At 47.7% G+C, this 16,815-nt stretch overlaps 11 non-coding genes across 11 annotated transcripts; all 11 read right to left on the bottom strand.

Annotated features, from left to right (window-relative positions):
- Nucleotides 1–865: 865 nt before the first annotated feature.
- LOC142696852 (U2 spliceosomal RNA) lies at nucleotides 866–1,056 on the bottom strand. Its single transcript, XR_012864703.1, has one exon. It is a non-coding gene; the product is annotated as a U2 spliceosomal RNA (small nuclear RNA).
- Nucleotides 1,057–2,340: 1,284 nt separating this feature from the next.
- LOC142696851 (U2 spliceosomal RNA) lies at nucleotides 2,341–2,531 on the bottom strand. Its single transcript, XR_012864702.1, has one exon. It is a non-coding gene; the product is annotated as a U2 spliceosomal RNA (small nuclear RNA).
- A 1,308-nt stretch (nucleotides 2,532–3,839) lies between these two features.
- LOC142696849 (U2 spliceosomal RNA) lies at nucleotides 3,840–4,030 on the bottom strand. The gene has a single exon (XR_012864700.1). It is a non-coding gene; the product is annotated as a U2 spliceosomal RNA (small nuclear RNA).
- A 1,300-nt stretch (nucleotides 4,031–5,330) lies between these two features.
- On the bottom strand, nucleotides 5,331–5,521 carry LOC142696848 (U2 spliceosomal RNA). The gene has a single exon (XR_012864699.1). It is a non-coding gene; the product is annotated as a U2 spliceosomal RNA (small nuclear RNA).
- A 1,316-nt stretch (nucleotides 5,522–6,837) lies between these two features.
- Nucleotides 6,838–7,028, bottom strand: LOC142696847 (U2 spliceosomal RNA). The gene has a single exon (XR_012864698.1). It is a non-coding gene; the product is annotated as a U2 spliceosomal RNA (small nuclear RNA).
- A 1,272-nt stretch (nucleotides 7,029–8,300) lies between these two features.
- LOC142696846 (U2 spliceosomal RNA) lies at nucleotides 8,301–8,491 on the bottom strand. Its single transcript, XR_012864697.1, has one exon. It is a non-coding gene; the product is annotated as a U2 spliceosomal RNA (small nuclear RNA).
- Nucleotides 8,492–9,795: 1,304 nt separating this feature from the next.
- Nucleotides 9,796–9,986, bottom strand: LOC142696845 (U2 spliceosomal RNA). The gene has a single exon (XR_012864696.1). It is a non-coding gene; the product is annotated as a U2 spliceosomal RNA (small nuclear RNA).
- Nucleotides 9,987–11,270: 1,284 nt separating this feature from the next.
- On the bottom strand, nucleotides 11,271–11,461 carry LOC142696844 (U2 spliceosomal RNA). The gene has a single exon (XR_012864695.1). It is a non-coding gene; the product is annotated as a U2 spliceosomal RNA (small nuclear RNA).
- A 1,277-nt stretch (nucleotides 11,462–12,738) lies between these two features.
- Nucleotides 12,739–12,929, bottom strand: LOC142696843 (U2 spliceosomal RNA). The gene has a single exon (XR_012864694.1). It is a non-coding gene; the product is annotated as a U2 spliceosomal RNA (small nuclear RNA).
- A 1,300-nt stretch (nucleotides 12,930–14,229) lies between these two features.
- Nucleotides 14,230–14,420, bottom strand: LOC142696841 (U2 spliceosomal RNA). The gene has a single exon (XR_012864693.1). It is a non-coding gene; the product is annotated as a U2 spliceosomal RNA (small nuclear RNA).
- A 1,288-nt stretch (nucleotides 14,421–15,708) lies between these two features.
- Nucleotides 15,709–15,899, bottom strand: LOC142696840 (U2 spliceosomal RNA). The gene has a single exon (XR_012864692.1). It is a non-coding gene; the product is annotated as a U2 spliceosomal RNA (small nuclear RNA).
- Nucleotides 15,900–16,815: the final 916 nt, after the last annotated feature.

The raw sequence follows: 16,815 nt of genomic DNA, 5'->3' as shown, positions 1-16,815 counted from the left end.
GAAAGCTGGCTCTGGAATCCTGAGGGCTCCACTATGACACGTGCAAAGTTCCGTCTGAACTTTATATAAGACGGTGAGGCTCAGTCAGTCACTCAGTGTTGCCTGAGAGGGCAACACTGCAACAGCCGGCCGCCAGGCTGTCTTTTTTTTGCACAGCAAGTTGCCTCCAGGAGGCCACAAGAGGGAGACAAGGGACTGCAAAATGGAAAATAGGCATCCACCAACTTTACAGACAACTTCTCCTTGCTCCTACAACCTCCATCCTTGCACAGTTTGTTATTCTTCTAGGTAACATAGTAACAAATCCAAATTGCTGCTCTCTTTGTAGGCAAGCAAGGCTTTGTTGCAACTGCAATTCTTACTTCTTCTTGAAATGTAGGGACGACAGTACATTCCATCACATCCATCTAGTGTACACAGGTAGGTCCATTGTGGCGGGCAGGCGAGCGGGCGGGCTGCTTTATTGGCTGTTTGCTGTTCCCCTACTCCACTCCACTATTTGACTGTTGTGCTGCATCAATCAATCAATCAATCAATCAATCAATCAATCAATCAATCAATCAATCAGTGGCTGGCTCAGGTGCAGCTCTTTAACTTACCTAAAAGGGAGGGGGGAGAGAAGACAAGGAAGGTGAATGAGGTGTTCCAATGTGAAATGCCGGAAACACAGAAACACAGACGACACACAACAAGAGGTGGCAATCTATTCATTAATTGCATTTAATCAATGAGCTCATTATCACTCATGCATTGTCCAACAGGTGTTGAAATAATGGGATTAAAAGGGGAGATCCCTTCAGAAAGACAGAAACAATAGCAAAGACAAAAAACACTTTTGGAATCTGCTTTTAGTCAACACATAAGGAAAGGGTGCACCGGTCCTGGAAATACTGCAATACCAGGTCAATGCGTGGAGTGGACAGAGCAAGCTCTATTTCCATCTCCCTGTTCTAAAAATCCATTTAATATATGGTCCCCAGATAGGGGACGTATCAGATATTAAACTGATAAGAACAGATACTACACTTGATCTTAGCCAAAAGGCCGAGAAGCGATAACCCGAACGGGCCGCGCGTTGCCCGAGCCTGCCCGATACTGCTGTTCAGCCCTTGCAGCGATTCAGCCTACTTCTAGGCAATTCCATGGGGCCCTGCAGGCTCACACACTCACAGCTACACGGGAGGTGAATAAAGGCCGGAGAGGAAGCCAGACAGGATTTGCTTCTTTTGCTTGCACCACAATGCAGTGCTGAAAGAGGAGGAATCTACATAAAAACGCCTTCCTGGCAACGCCCAAATGCCCTGCTGCCATGCAGATAAACACTGGCAGCGGCAGCAAGTGCATGCCCACAGCCACCCCTTGTTCCTTCACACCTTGTATCAGCTGTAATCCAGTCCAGTCCAGTGCTGCCTGCTGAGCAGCACTGACCAACACTGCCTGGGCCCAGGCTTTTATCTCTGAGGCCCCATTATGATGTCAGAAAGCTGGCTCTGGAATCCTGAGGGCTCCACTATGACACGTGCAAAGTTCCGTCTGAACTTTATATAAGACGGTGAGGCTCAGTCAGTCACTCAGTGTTGCCTGAGAGGGCAACACTGCAACAGCCGGCCGCCAGGCTGTCTTTTTTTTGCACAGCTAGTTGCCTCCAGGAGGCCACAAGAGGGAGACAAGGGACTGCAAAATGGAAAATAGGCATCCACCAACTTTACAGACAACTTCTCCTTGCTCCTACAACCTCCATCCTTGCACAGTTTGTTATTCTTCTAGGTAACATAGTAACAAATCCAAATTGCTGCTCTCTTTGTAGGCAAGCAAGGCTTTGTTGCAACTGCAATTCTTACTTCTTCTTGAAATGTAGGGACGACAGTACATTCCATCACATCCATCTAGTGTACACAGGTAGGTCCATTGTGGCGGGCAGGCGAGCGGGCGGGCTGCTTTATTGGCTGTTTGCTGTTCCCCTACTCCACTCCACTATTTGACTGTTGTGCTGCATCAATCAATCAATCAATCAATCAATCAATCAATCAATCAATCAATCAGTGGCTGGCTCAGGTGCAGCTCTTTAACTTACCTAAAAGGGAGGGCGGAGAGAAGACAAGGAAGGTGAATGAGGTGTTCCAATGTGAAATGCCGGAAACACAGAAACACAGACGACACACAACAAGAGGTGGCAATCTATTCATTAATTGCATTTAATCAATGAGCTCATTATCACTCATGCATTGTCCAACAGGTGTTGAAATAATGGGATTAAAAGGGGAGATCCCTTCAGAAAGACAGAAACAATAGCAAAGACAAAAAACACTTTTGGAATCTGCTTTTAGTCAACACATAAGGAAAGGGTGCACCGGTCCTGGAAATACTGCAATACCAGGTCAATGCGTGGAGTGGACAGAGCAAGCTCTATTTCCATCTCCCTGTTCTAAAAATCCATTTAATATATGGTCCCCAGATAGGGGACGTATCAGATATTAAACTGATAAGAACAGATACTACACTTGATCTTAGCCAAAAGGCCGAGAAGCGATAACCCGAACGGGCCGCGCGTTGCCCGAGCCTGCCCGATACTGCTGTTCAGCCCTTGCAGCGATTCAGCCTACTTCTAGGCAATTCCATGGGGCCCTGCAGGCTCACACACTCACAGCTACACGGGAGGTGAATAAAGGCCGGAGAGGAAGCCAGACAGGATTTGCTTCTTTTGCTTGCACCACAATGCAGTGCTGAAAGAGGAGGAATCTACATAAAAACGCCTTCCTGGCAACGCCCAAATGCCCTGCTGCCATGCAGATAAACACTGGCAGCGGCAGCAAGTGCATGCCCACAGCCACCCCTTGTTCCTTCACACCTTGTATCAGCTGTAATCCAGTCCAGTCCAGTGCTGCCTGCTGAGCAGCACTGACCAACACTGCCTGGGCCCAGGCTTTTATCTCTGAGGCCCCATTATGATGTCAGAAAGCTGGCTCTGGAATCCTGAGGGCTCCACTATGACACGTGCAAAGTTCCGTCTGAACTTTATATAAGACGGTGAGGCTCAGTCAGTCACTCAGTGTTGCCTGAGAGGGCAACACTGCAACAGCCGGCCGCCAGGCTGTCTTTTTTTTGCACAGCTAGTTGCCTCCAGGAGGCCACAAGAGGGAGACAAGGGACTGCAAAATGGAAAATAGGCATCCACCAACTTTACAGACAACTTCTCCTTGCTCCTACAACCTCCATCCTTGCACAGTTTGTTATTCTTCTAGGTAACATAGTAACAAATCCAAATTGCTGCTCTCTTTGTAGGCAAGCAAGGCTTTGTTGCAACTGCAATTCTTACTTCTTCTTGAAATGTAGGGACGACAGTACATTCCATCACATCCATCTAGTGTACACAGGTAGGTCCATTGTGGCGGGCAGGCGAGCGGGCGGGCTGCTTTATTGGCTGTTTGCTGTTCCCCTACTCCACTCCACTATTTGACTGTTGTGCTGCATCAATCAATCAATCAATCAATCAATCAATCAATCAATCAATCAATCAATCAATCAATCAATCAATCAATCAGTGGCTGGCTCAGGTGCAGCTCTTTAACTTACCTAAAAGGGAGGGCGGAGAGAAGACAAGGAAGGTGAATGAGGTGTTCCAATGTGAAATGCCGGAAACACAGAAACACAGACGACACACAACAAGAGGTGGCAATCTATTCATTAATTGCATTTAATCAATGAGCTCATTATCACTCATGCATTGTCCAACAGGTGTTGAAATAATGGGATTAAAAGGGGAGATCCCTTCAGAAAGACAGAAACAATAGCAAAGACAAAAAACACTTTTGGAATCTGCTTTTAGTCAACACATAAGGAAAGGGTGCACCGGTCCTGGAAATACTGCAATACCAGGTCAATGCGTGGAGTGGACAGAGCAAGCTCTATTTCCATCTCCCTGTTCTAAAAATCCATTTAATATATGGTCCCCAGATAGGGGACGTATCAGATATTAAACTGATAAGAACAGATACTACACTTGATCTTAGCCAAAAGGCCGAGAAGCGATAACCCGAACGGGCCGCGCGTTGCCCGAGCCTGCCCGATACTGCTGTTCAGCCCTTGCAGCGATTCAGCCTACTTCTAGGCAATTCCATGGGGCCCTGCAGGCTCACACACTCACAGCTACACGGGAGGTGAATAAAGGCCGGAGAGGAAGCCAGACAGGATTTGCTTCTTTTGCTTGCACCACAATGCAGTGCTGAAAGAGGAGGAATCTACATAAAAACGCCTTCCTGGCAACGCCCAAATGCCCTGCTGCCATGCAGATAAACACTGGCAGCGGCAGCAAGTGCATGCCCACAGCCACCCCTTGTTCCTTCACACCTTGTATCAGCTGTAATCCAGTCCAGTCCAGTGCTGCCTGCTGAGCAGCACTGACCAACACTGCCTGGGCCCAGGCTTTTATCTCTGAGGCCCCATTATGATGTCAGAAAGCTGGCTCTGGAATCCTGAGGGCTCCACTATGACACGTGCAAAGTTCCGTCTGAACTTTATATAAGACGGTGAGGCTCAGTCAGTCACTCAGTGTTGCCTGAGAGGGCAACACTGCAACAGCCGGCCGCCAGGCTGTCTTTTTTTTGCACAGCTAGTTGCCTCCAGGAGGCCACAAGAGGGAGACAAGGGACTGCAAAATGGAAAATAGGCATCCACCAACTTTACAGACAACTTCTCCTTGCTCCTACAACCTCCATCCTTGCACAGTTTGTTATTCTTCTAGGTAACATAGTAACAAATCCAAATTGCTGCTCTCTTTGTAGGCAAGCAAGGCTTTGTTGCAACTGCAATTCTTACTTCTTCTTGAAATGTAGGGACGACAGTACATTCCATCACATCCATCTAGTGTACACAGGTAGGTCCATTGTGGCGGGCAGGCGAGCGGGCGGGCTGCTTTATTGGCTGTTTGCTGTTCCCCTACTCCACTCCACTATTTGACTGTTGTGCTGCATCAATCAATCAATCAATCAATCAATCAATCAATCAATCAATCAATCAATCAATCAATCAATCAGTGGCTGGCTCAGGTGCAGCTCTTTAACTTACCTAAAAGGGAGGGCGGAGAGAAGACAAGGAAGGTGAATGAGGTGTTCCAATGTGAAATGCCGGAAACACAGAAACACAGACGACACACAACAAGAGGTGGCAATCTATTCATTAATTGCATTTAATCAATGAGCTCATTATCACTCATGCATTGTCCAACAGGTGTTGAAATAATGGGATTAAAAGGGGAGATCCCTTCAGAAAGACAGAAACAATAGCAAAGACAAAAAACACTTTTGGAATCTGCTTTTAGTCAACACATAAGGAAAGGGTGCACCGGTCCTGGAAATACTGCAATACCAGGTCAATGCGTGGAGTGGACAGAGCAAGCTCTATTTCCATCTCCCTGTTCTAAAAATCCATTTAATATATGGTCCCCAGATAGGGGACGTATCAGATATTAAACTGATAAGAACAGATACTACACTTGATCTTAGCCAAAAGGCCGAGAAGCGATAACCCGAACGGGCCGCGCGTTGCCCGAGCCTGCCCGATACTGCTGTTCAGCCCTTGCAGCGATTCAGCCTACTTCTAGGCAATTCCATGGGGCCCTGCAGGCTCACACACTCACAGCTACACGGGAGGTGAATAAAGGCCGGAGAGGAAGCCAGACAGGATTTGCTTCTTTTGCTTGCACCACAATGCAGTGCTGAAAGAGGAGGAATCTACATAAAAACGCCTTCCTGGCAACGCCCAAATGCCCTGCTGCCATGCAGATAAACACTGGCAGCGGCAGCAAGTGCATGCCCACAGCCACCCCTTGTTCCTTCACACCTTGTATCAGCTGTAATCCAGTCCAGTCCAGTGCTGCCTGCTGAGCAGCACTGACCAACACTGCCTGGGCCCAGGCTTTTATCTCTGAGGCCCCATTATGATGTCAGAAAGCTGGCTCTGGAATCCTGAGGGCTCCACTATGACACGTGCAAAGTTCCGTCTGAACTTTATATAAGACGGTGAGGCTCAGTCAGTCACTCAGTGTTGCCTGAGAGGGCAACACTGCAACAGCCGGCCGCCAGGCTGTCTTTTTTTTGCACAGCTAGTTGCCTCCAGGAGGCCACAAGAGGGAGACAAGGGACTGCAAAATGGAAAATAGGCATCCACCAACTTTACAGACAACTTCTCCTTGCTCCTACAACCTCCATCCTTGCACAGTTTGTTATTCTTCTAGGTAACATAGTAACAAATCCAAATTGCTGCTCTCTTTGTAGGCAAGCAAGGCTTTGTTGCAACTGCAATTCTTACTTCTTCTTGAAATGTAGGGACGACAGTACATTCCATCACATCCATCTAGTGTACACAGGTAGGTCCATTGTGGCGGGCAGGCGAGCGGGCGGGCTGCTTTATTGGCTGTTTGCTGTTCCCCTACTCCACTCCACTATTTGACTGTTGTGCTGCATCAATCAATCAATCAATCAATCAATCAATCAATCAATCAATCAATCAATCAATCAATCAATCAATAAATCAATCAATCAGTGGCTGGCTCAGGTGCAGCTCTTTAACTTACCTAAAAGGGAGGGCGGAGAGAAGACAAGGAAGGTGAATGAGGTGTTCCAATGTGAAATGCCGGAAACACAGAAACACAGACGACACACAACAAGAGGTGGCAATCTATTCATTAATTGCATTTAATCAATGAGCTCATTATCACTCATGCATTGTCCAACAGGTGTTGAAATAATGGGATTAAAAGGGGAGATCCCTTCAGAAAGACAGAAACAATAGCAAAGACAAAAAACACTTTTGGAATCTGCTTTTAGTCAACACATAAGGAAAGGGTGCACCGGTCCTGGAAATACTGCAATACCAGGTCAATGCGTGGAGTGGACAGAGCAAGCTCTATTTCCATCTCCCTGTTCTAAAAATCCATTTAATATATGGTCCCCAGATAGGGGACGTATCAGATATTAAACTGATAAGAACAGATACTACACTTGATCTTAGCCAAAAGGCCGAGAAGCGATAACCCGAACGGGCCGCGCGTTGCCCGAGCCTGCCCGATACTGCTGTTCAGCCCTTGCAGCGATTCAGCCTACTTCTAGGCAATTCCATGGGGCCCTGCAGGCTCACACACTCACAGCTACACGGGAGGTGAATAAAGGCCGGAGAGGAAGCCAGACAGGATTTGCTTCTTTTGCTTGCACCACAATGCAGTGCTGAAAGAGGAGGAATCTACATAAAAACGCCTTCCTGGCAACACCCAAATGCCCTGCTGCCATGCAGATAAACACTGGCAGCGGCAGCAAGTGCATGCCCACAGCCACCCCTTGTTCCTTCACACCTTGTATCAGCTGTAATCCAGTCCAGTCCAGTGCTGCCTGCTGAGCAGCACTGACCAACACTGCCTGGGCCCAGGCTTTTATCTCTGAGGCCCCATTATGATGTCAGAAAGCTGGCTCTGGAATCCTGAGGGCTCCACTATGACACGTGCAAAGTTCCGTCTGAACTTTATATAAGACGGTGAGGCTCAGTCAGTCACTCAGTGTTGCCTGAGAGGGCAACACTGCAACAGCCGGCCGCCAGGCTGTCTTTTTTTTGCACAGCTAGTTGCCTCCAGGAGGCCACAAGAGGGAGACAAGGGACTGCAAAATGGAAAATAGGCATCCACCAACTTTACAGACAACTTCTCCTTGCTCCTACAACCTCCATCCTTGCACAGTTTGTTATTCTTCTAGGTAACATAGTAACAAATCCAAATTGCTGCTCTCTTTGTAGGCAAGCAAGGCTTTGTTGCAACTGCAATTCTTACTTCTTCTTGAAATGTAGGGACGACAGTACATTCCATCACATCCATCTAGTGTACACAGGTAGGTCCATTGTGGCGGGCAGGCGAGCGGGCGGGCTGCTTTATTGGCTGTTTGCTGTTCCCCTACTCCACTCCACTATTTGACTGTTGTGCTGCATCAATCAATCAATCAATCAATCAATCAATCAATCAGTGGCTGGCTCAGGTGCAGCTCTTTAACTTACCTAAAAGGGAGGGCGGAGAGAAGACAAGGAAGGTGAATGAGGTGTTCCAATGTGAAATGCCGGAAACACAGAAACACAGACGACACACAACAAGAGGTGGCAATCTATTCATTAATTGCATTTAATCAATGAGCTCATTATCACTCATGCATTGTCCAACAGGTGTTGAAATAATGGGATTAAAAGGGGAGATCCCTTCAGAAAGACAGAAACAATAGCAAAGACAAAAAACACTTTTGGAATCTGCTTTTAGTCAACACATAAGGAAAGGGTGCACCGGTCCTGGAAATACTGCAATACCAGGTCAATGCGTGGAGTGGACAGAGCAAGCTCTATTTCCATCTCCCTGTTCTAAAAATCCATTTAATATATGGTCCCCAGATAGGGGACGTATCAGATATTAAACTGATAAGAACAGATACTACACTTGATCTTAGCCAAAAGGCCGAGAAGCGATAACCCGAACGGGCCGCGCGTTGCCCGAGCCTGCCCGATACTGCTGTTCAGCCCTTGCAGCGATTCAGCCTACTTCTAGGCAATTCCATGGGGCCCTGCAGGCTCACACACTCACAGCTACACGGGAGGTGAATAAAGGCCGGAGAGGAAGCCAGACAGGATTTGCTTCTTTTGCTTGCACCACAATGCAGTGCTGAAAGAGGAGGAATCTACATAAAAACGCCTTCCTGGCAACGCCCAAATGCCCTGCTGCCATGCAGATAAACACTGGCAGCGGCAGCAAGTGCATGCCCACAGCCACCCCTTGTTCCTTCACACCTTGTATCAGCTGTAATCCAGTCCAGTCCAGTGCTGCCTGCTGAGCAGCACTGACCAACACTGCCTGGGCCCAGGCTTTTATCTCTGAGGCCCCATTATGATGTCAGAAAGCTGGCTCTGGAATCCTGAGGGCTCCACTATGACACGTGCAAAGTTCCGTCTGAACTTTATATAAGACGGTGAGGCTCAGTCAGTCACTCAGTGTTGCCTGAGAGGGCAACACTGCAACAGCCGGCCGCCAGGCTGTCTTTTTTTTGCACAGCTAGTTGCCTCCAGGAGGCCACAAGAGGGAGACAAGGGACTGCAAAATGGAAAATAGGCATCCACCAACTTTACAGACAACTTCTCCTTGCTCCTACAACCTCCATCCTTGCACAGTTTGTTATTCTTCTAGGTAACATAGTAACAAATCCAAATTGCTGCTCTCTTTGTAGGCAAGCAAGGCTTTGTTGCAACTGCAATTCTTACTTCTTCTTGAAATGTAGGGACGACAGTACATTCCATCACATCCATCTAGTGTACACAGGTAGGTCCATTGTGGCGGGCAGGCGAGCGGGCGGGCTGCTTTATTGGCTGTTTGCTGTTCCCCTACTCCACTCCACTATTTGACTGTTGTGCTGCATCAATCAATCAATCAATCAATCAATCAATCAATCAATCAATCAATCAATCAATCAATCAATCAATCAGTGGCTGGCTCAGGTGCAGCTCTTTAACTTACCTAAAAGGGAGGGCGGAGAGAAGACAAGGAAGGTGAATGAGGTGTTCCAATGTGAAATGCCGGAAACACAGAAACACAGACGACACACAACAAGAGGTGGCAATCTATTCATTAATTGCATTTAATCAATGAGCTCATTATCACTCATGCATTGTCCAACAGGTGTTGAAATAATGGGATTAAAAGGGGAGATCCCTTCAGAAAGACAGAAACAATAGCAAAGACAAAAAACACTTTTGGAATCTGCTTTTAGTCAACACATAAGGAAAGGGTGCACCGGTCCTGGAAATACTGCAATACCAGGTCAATGCGTGGAGTGGACAGAGCAAGCTCTATTTCCATCTCCCTGTTCTAAAAATCCATTTAATATATGGTCCCCAGATAGGGGACGTATCAGATATTAAACTGATAAGAACAGATACTACACTTGATCTTAGCCAAAAGGCCGAGAAGCGATAACCCGAACGGGCCGTGCGTTGCCCGAGCCTGCCCGATACTGCTGTTCAGCCCTTGCAGCGATTCAGCCTACTTCTAGGCAATTCCATGGGGCCCTGCAGGCTCACACACTCACAGCTACACGGGAGGTGAATAAAGGCCGGAGAGGAAGCCAGACAGGATTTGCTTCTTTTGCTTGCACCACAATGCAGTGCTGAAAGAGGAGGAATCTACATAAAAACGCCTTCCTGGCAACGCCCAAATGCCCTGCTGCCATGCAGATAAACACTGGCAGCGGCAGCAAGTGCATGCCCACAGCCACCCCTTGTTCCTTCACACCTTGTATCAGCTGTAATCCAGTCCAGTCCAGTGCTGCCTGCTGAGCAGCACTGACCAACACTGCCTGGGCCCAGGCTTTTATCTCTGAGGCCCCATTATGATGTCAGAAAGCTGGCTCTGGAATCCTGAGGGCTCCACTATGACACGTGCAAAGTTCCGTCTGAACTTTATATAAGACGGTGAGGCTCAGTCAGTCACTCAGTGTTGCCTGAGAGGGCAACACTGCAACAGCCGGCCGCCAGGCTGTCTTTTTTTTGCACAGCTAGTTGCCTCCAGGAGGCCACAAGAGGGAGACAAGGGACTGCAAAATGGAAAATAGGCATCCACCAACTTTACAGACAACTTCTCCTTGCTCCTACAACCTCCATCCTTGCACAGTTTGTTATTCTTCTAGGTAACATAGTAACAAATCCAAATTGCTGCTCTCTTTGTAGGCAAGCAAGGCTTTGTTGCAACTGCAATTCTTACTTCTTCTTGAAATGTAGGGACGACAGTACATTCCATCACATCCATCTAGTGTACACAGGTAGGTCCATTGTGGCGGGCAGGCGAGCGGGCGGGCTGCTTTATTGGCTGTTTGCTGTTCCCCTACTCCACTCCACTATTTGACTGTTGTGCTGCATCAATCAATCAATCAATCAATCAATCAATCAATCAATCAATCAATCAGTGGCTGGCTCAGGTGCAGCTCTTTAACTTACCTAAAAGGGAGGGCGGAGAGAAGACAAGGAAGGTGAATGAGGTGTTCCAATGTGAAATGCCGGAAACACAGAAACACAGACGACACACAACAAGAGGTGGCAATCTATTCATTAATTGCATTTAATCAATGAGCTCATTATCACTCATGCATTGTCCAACAGGTGTTGAAATAATGGGATTAAAAGGGGAGATCCCTTCAGAAAGACAGAAACAATAGCAAAGACAAAAAACACTTTTGGAATCTGCTTTTAGTCAACACATAAGGAAAGGGTGCACCGGTCCTGGAAATACTGCAATACCAGGTCAATGCGTGGAGTGGACAGAGCAAGCTCTATTTCCATCTCCCTGTTCTAAAAATCCATTTAATATATGGTCCCCAGATAGGGGACGTATCAGATATTAAACTGATAAGAACAGATACTACACTTGATCTTAGCCAAAAGGCCGAGAAGCGATAACCCGAACGGGCCGCGCGTTGCCCGAGCCTGCCCGATACTGCTGTTCAGCCCTTGCAGCGATTCAGCCTACTTCTAGGCAATTCCATGGGGCCCTGCAGGCTCACACACTCACAGCTACACGGGAGGTGAATAAAGGCCGGAGAGGAAGCCAGACAGGATTTGCTTCTTTTGCTTGCACCACAATGCAGTGCTGAAAGAGGAGGAATCTACATAAAAACGCCTTCCTGGCAACGCCCAAATGCCCTGCTGCCATGCAGATAAACACTGGCAGCGGCAGCAAGTGCATGCCCACAGCCACCCCTTGTTCCTTCACACCTTGTATCAGCTGTAATCCAGTCCAGTCCAGTGCTGCCTGCTGAGCAGCACTGACCAACACTGCCTGGGCCCAGGCTTTTATCTCTGAGGCCCCATTATGATGTCAGAAAGCTGGCTCTGGAATCCTCAGGGGCTCCACTATGACACGTGCAAAGTTCCGTCTGGTGAGGCTCAGTCAGTCACTCAGTGTTGCCTGAGAGGGCAACACTGCAACAGCCGGCCGCCAGGCTGTCTTTTTTTTGCACAGCTAGTTGCCTCCAGGAGGCCACAAGAGGGAGACAAGGGACTGCAAAATGGAAAATAGGCATCCACCAACTTTACAGACAACTTCTCCTTGCTCCTACAACCTCCATCCTTGCACAGTTTGTTATTCTTCTAGGTAACATAGTAACAAATCCAAATTGCTGCTCTCTTTGTAGGCAAGCAAGGCTTTGTTGCAACTGCAATTCTTACTTCTTCTTGAAATGTAGGGACGACAGTACATTCCATCACATCCATCTAGTGTACACAGGTAGGTCCATTGTGGCGGGCAGGCGAGCGGGCGGGCTGCTTTATTGGCTGTTTGCTGTTCCCCTACTCCACTCCACTATTTGACTGTTGTGCTGCATCAATCAATCAATCAATCAATCAATCAATCAATCAATCAATCAATCAATCAATCAGTGGCTGGCTCAGGTGCAGCTCTTTAACTTACCTAAAAGGGAGGGCGGAGAGAAGACAAGGAAGGTGAATGAGGTGTTCCAATGTGAAATGCCGGAAACACAGAAACACAGACGACACACAACAAGAGGTGGCAATCTATTCATTAATTGCATTTAATCAATGAGCTCATTATCACTCATGCATTGTCCAACAGGTGTTGAAATAATGGGATTAAAAGGGGAGATCCCTTCAGAAAGACAGAAACAATAGCAAAGACAAAAAACACTTTTGGAATCTGCTTTTAGTCAACACATAAGGAAAGGGTGCACCGGTCCTGGAAATACTGCAATACCAGGTCAATGCGTGGAGTGGACAGAGCAAGCTCTATTTCCATCTCCCTGTTCTAAAAATCCATTTAATATATGGTCCCCAGATAGGGGACGTATCAGATATTAAACTGATAAGAACAGATACTACACTTGATCTTAGCCAAAAGGCCGAGAAGCGATAACCCGAACGGGCCGCGCGTTGCCCGAGCCTGCCCGATACTGCTGTTCAGCCCTTGCAGCGATTCAGCCTACTTCTAGGCAATTCCATGGGGCCCTGCAGGCTCACACACTCACAGCTACACGGGAGGTGAATAAAGGCCGGAGAGGAAGCCAGACAGGATTTGCTTCTTTTGCTTGCACCACAATGCAGTGCTGAAAGAGGAGGAATCTACATAAAAACGCCTTCCTGGCAACGCCCAAATGCCCTGCTGCCATGCAGATAAACACTGGCAGCGGCAGCAAGTGCATGCCCACAGCCACCCCTTGTTCCTTCACACCTTGTATCAGCTGTAATCCAGTCCAGTCCAGTGCTGCCTGCTGAGCAGCACTGACCAACACTGCCTGGGCCCAGGCTTTTATCTCTGAGGCCCCATTATGATGTCAGAAAGCTGGCTCTGGAATCCTGAGGGCTCCACTATGACACGTGCAAAGTTCCATCTGAACTTTATATAAGACGGTGAGGCTCAGTCAGTCACTCAGTGTTGCCTGAGAGGGCAACACTGCAACAGCCGGCCGCCAGGCTGTCTTTTTTTTGCACAGCTAGTTGCCTCCAGGAGGCCACAAGAGGGAGACAAGGGACTGCAAAATGGAAAATAGGCATCCACCAACTTTACAGACAACTTCTCCTTGCTCCTACAACCTCCATCCTTGCACAGTTTGTTATTCTTCTAGGTAACATAGTAACAAATCCAAATTGCTGCTCTCTTTGTAGGCAAGCAAGGCTTTGTTGCAACTGCAATTCTTACTTCTTCTTGAAATGTAGGGACGACAGTACATTCCATCACATCCATCTAGTGTACACAGGTAGGTCCATTGTGGCGGGCAGGCGAGCGGGCGGGCTGCTTTATTGGCTGTTTGCTGTTCCCCTACTCCACTCCACTATTTGACTGTTGTGCTGCATCAATCAATCAATCAATCAATCAATCAATCAATCAATCAATCAATCAATCAATCAATCAATCAGTGGCTGGCTCAGGTGCAGCTCTTTAACTTACCTAAAAGGGAGGGCGGAGAGAAGACAAGGAAGGTGAATGAGGTGTTCCAATGTGAAATGCCGGAAACACAGAAACACAGACGACACACAACAAGAGGTGGCAATCTATTCATTAATTGCATTTAATCAATGAGCTCATTATCACTCATGCATTGTCCAACAGGTGTTGAAATAATGGGATTAAAAGGGGAGATCCCTTCAGAAAGACAGAAACAATAGCAAAGACAAAAAACACTTTTGGAATCTGCTTTTAGTCAACACATAAGGAAAGGGTGCACCGGTCCTGGAAATACTGCAATACCAGGTCAATGCGTGGAGTGGACAGAGCAAGCTCTATTTCCATCTCCCTGTTCTAAAAATCCATTTAATATATGGTCCCCAGATAGGGGACGTATCAGATATTAAACTGATAAGAACAGATACTACACTTGATCTTAGCCAAAAGGCCGAGAAGCGATAACCCGAACGGGCCGCGCGTTGCCCGAGCCTGCCCGATACTGCTGTTCAGCCCTTGCAGCGATTCAGCCTACTTCTAGGCAATTCCATGGGGCCCTGCAGGCTCACACACTCACAGCTACACGGGAGGTGAATAAAGGCCGGAGAGGAAGCCAGACAGGATTTGCTTCTTTTGCTTGCACCACAATGCAGTGCTGAAAGAGGAGGAATCTACATAAAAACGCCTTCCTGGCAACGCCCAAATGCCCTGCTGCCATGCAGATAAACACTGGCAGCGGCAGCAAGTGCATGCCCACAGCCACCCCTTGTTCCTTCACACCTTGTATCAGCTGTAATCCAGTCCAGTCCAGTGCTGCCTGCTGAGCAGCACTGACCAACACTGCCTGGGCCCAGGCTTTTATCTCTGAGGCCCCATTATGATGTCAGAAAGCTGGCTCTGGAATCCTGAGGGCTCCACTATGACACGTGCAAAGTTCCGTCTGAACTTTATATAAGACGGTGAGGCTCAGTCAGTCACTCAGTGTTGCCTGAGAGGGCAACACTGCAACAGCCGGCCGCCAGGCTGTCTTTTTTTTGCACAGCTAGTTGCCTCCAGGAGGCCACAAGAGGGAGACAAGGGACTGCAAAATGGAAAATAGGCATCCACCAACTTTACAGACAACTTCTCCTTGCTCCTACAACCTCCATCCTTGCACAGTTTGTTATTCTTCTAGGTAACATAGTAACAAATCCAAATTGCTGCTCTCTTTGTAGGCAAGCAAGGCTTTGTTGCAACTGCAATTCTTACTTCTTCTTGAAATGTAGGGACGACAGTACATTCCATCACATCCATCTAGTGTACACAGGTAGGTCCATTGTGGCGGGCAGGCGAGCGGGCGGGCTGCTTTATTGGCTGTTTGCTGTTCCCCTACTCCACTCCACTATTTGACTGTTGTGCTGCATCAATCAATCAATCAATCAATCAATCAATCAATCAATCAATCAATCAATCAGTGGCTGGCTCAGGTGCAGCTCTTTAACTTACCTAAAAGGGAGGGCGGAGAGAAGACAAGGAAGGTGAATGAGGTGTTCCAATGTGAAATGCCGGAAACACAGAAACACAGACGACACACAACAAGAGGTGGCAATCTATTCATTAATTGCATTTAATCAATGAGCTCATTATCACTCATGCATTGTCCAACAGGTGTTGAAATAATGGGATTAAAAGGGGAGATCCCTTCAGAAAGACAGAAACAATAGCAAAGACAAAAAACACTTTTGGAATCTGCTTTTAGTCAACACATAAGGAAAGGGTGCACCGGTCCTGGAAATACTGCAATACCAGGTCAATGCGTGGAGTGGACAGAGCAAGCTCTATTTCCATCTCCCTGTTCTAAAAATCCATTTAATATATGGTCCCCAGATAGGGGACGTATCAGATATTAAACTGATAAGAACAGATACTACACTTGATCTTAGCCAAAAGGCCGAGAAGCGATAACCCGAACGGGCCGCGCGTTGCCCGAGCCTGCCCGATACTGCTGTTCAGCCCTTGCAGCGATTCAGCCTACTTCTAGGCAATTCCATGGGGCCCTGCAGGCTCACACACTCACAGCTACACGGGAGGTGAATAAAGGCCGGAGAGGAAGCCAGACAGGATTTGCTTCTTTTGCTTGCACCACAATGCAGTGCTGAAAGAGGAGGAATCTACATAAAAACGCCTTCCTGGCAACGCCCAAATGCCCTGCTGCCATGCAGATAAACACTGGCAGCGGCAGCAAGTGCATGCCCACAGCCACCCCTTGTTCCTTCACACCTTGTATCAGCTGTAATCCAGTCCAGTCCAGTGCTGCCTGCTGAGCAGCACTGACCAACACTGCCTGGGCCCAGGCTTTTATCTCTGAGGCCCCATTATGATGTCAGAAAGCTGGCTCTGGAATCCTGAGGGCTCCACTATGACACGTGCAAAGTTCCGTCTGAACTTTATATAAGACGGTGAGGCTCAGTCAGTCACTCAGTGTTGCCTGAGAGGGCAACACTGCAACAGCCGGCCGCCAGGCTGTCTTTTTTTTGCACAGCTAGTTGCCTCCAGGAGGCCACAAGAGGGAGACAAGGGACTGCAAAATGGAAAATAGGCATCCACCAACTTTACAGACAACTTCTCCTTGCTCCTACAACCTCCATCCTTGCACAGTTTGTTATTCTTCTAGGTAACATAGTAACAAATCCAAATTGCTGCTCTCTTTGTAGGCAAGCAAGGCTTTGTTGCAACTGCAATTCTTACTTCTTCTTGAAATGTAGGGACGACAGTACATTCCATCACATCCATCTAGTGTACACAGGTAGGTCCATTGTGGCGGGCAGGCGAGCGGGCGGGCTGCTTTATTGGCTGTTTGCTGTTCCCCTACTCCACTC

Source organism: Rhinoderma darwinii (genome assembly GCF_050947455.1).
Source record: "Rhinoderma darwinii isolate aRhiDar2 chromosome 5 unlocalized genomic scaffold, aRhiDar2.hap1 SUPER_5_unloc_7, whole genome shotgun sequence".
NCBI lineage: Eukaryota > Metazoa > Chordata > Amphibia > Anura > Rhinodermatidae > Rhinoderma > Rhinoderma darwinii.
This window is presented reverse-complemented; position numbering and strand designations above follow the sequence as displayed.